Here is a 1,787-nt window from a genome sequence, read left to right on the forward strand (position 1 = left end):
CGGATACAGTGACCGGGACTCTGCGCGGTAACTCCGAGTGTGGAATGGAGAGACCGGGACTGTGCTCGGTAACTCCAAGTGTGGGATAGAGACACCGGGACTGTGCTCGGTAACTCCGAGTGTGGGATAGAGTGTCCGGGACTGTGCACGGTAACTCCGAGTGTGGGATACGGAGACGGGGTCTGTGCACGGTAACTCCGAGTGTGAGATAGAGAGACCGAGACTGTGCACGGTAACTCCGAGTGTGGGATAGAGAGACCGGGACTGTGCACGGTAACTCCGAGTGTGGGATACGGAGACCGGGACTGTGCACGGTAACTCCGAGTGCGGGATAGAGAGACCGGGACTGTGCGCGGTAACTCTGAGTGTTTGATACGGAGACTGGGACTATGCACGTTATCTCCGAGTGTGGGATACAGAGACCGGGACTGTGCGTGGTAATTCCGAATGTCGGATACGGAGACTGGGACTCTGCGCGGTAACTTCGAGTGTGTGATAGAGACATTCACTGTGCACGGTAACTCCGAGTGTGGGACAGAGTGACCGGGACTGTGCGCGGTAACTCCGAGTGTGGGATAGAGAGACCGGGACTGTGCACGGTAACTCCGAGTTTGGGATAGGGAGACCGGGGCTGTGCGCGTTAACTCCGAGTGTGGAATACGGAGACAGGGACTGTGCGCGGTAACTCCGAGTATTCGATTGCGGGACCGGGACTGTGCACGGTAACTCCGAGTATTCGAATGCGGGACCGGGACTGTGCACGGTAACTTCGAGTGCGGGATTGAGGGACCGGGACTGTGCGCGGTAACTCCGAGTGTGCGATAGAGAAACCGGGACTGTGCGCGGTAACACCGAGTGTGCGATAGAGAGACCGGGACTTTGCACGGTAAATCCGAGTGTGGGATACGGAGACTGGGACTTTGCACGGTCACACCGAGTGTGGGACACGGAGATCGGGACTGTGCTCGGTAACTTCGAGCGTTGGATATGGAGGCCGGGACTGTGCGCGGTAACACCGAGTGTGGGATAGAGAGACCGGGACTTTGCACGGTAAATCCGAGTGTGGGATACGGAGGCTGGGACTGTGCACGGTCACACCGAGTGTGGGATACGGAGATCGGGACTGTGCTCGGTAACTTCGAGCGTTGGATACGGAGAGCGGGACTGTGTGCGGTAACTCCGAGTGTGGGATATATAGACCGGGACCGTGAGCAGTAACTACGAGTGTGTGACTGAGAGACCGGGACTGTGCTCGGTAACTCCGACTGTGGGATATAGAGACCGGGACTGTGCACGGTAACTCCGAGTGTGGGATAGAGAGACCGGGACTGTGCAAGCTAACTCCGAGTTTGGGATACGGAGTCCGGGACTGCGCTCGGTATCTTCGAGCGTTGGATACGGAGACCAGGACTCTGCGCGGTAACTCCTAGTGTGGGATATATAGACCGGGACCGTGAGCGGTAACTTCGAGTGTGTGATTGAGAGACCGGGACTGTGCGTGGTAACTCCGAGTGTATGATATAGAGACCGGGACTGTGCGCGGCAACTCTGAGTGTGTGATACGGAGACCGGGACTATGCGCTGCAACTCCGATTGTGGGATACGGAGACCGGGACTGTGCGCTGCAACTCCGATTGTGGGATACGGAGACCGGTACTGTGCGCGGTAACTCCAAGTGTGGGATATGGGGACCGGTACTGTGCACGGTATCTCAGAGTGTGGGATAGAGAGACCGGGACTGTGCAAGCTAACTCCGAGTGTGTTATACGGAGACAGGGACTGTGCGC

Source organism: Carcharodon carcharias (assembly GCF_017639515.1).
Source record: "Carcharodon carcharias isolate sCarCar2 chromosome 37 unlocalized genomic scaffold, sCarCar2.pri SUPER_37_unloc_5, whole genome shotgun sequence".
NCBI lineage: Eukaryota > Metazoa > Chordata > Chondrichthyes > Lamniformes > Lamnidae > Carcharodon > Carcharodon carcharias.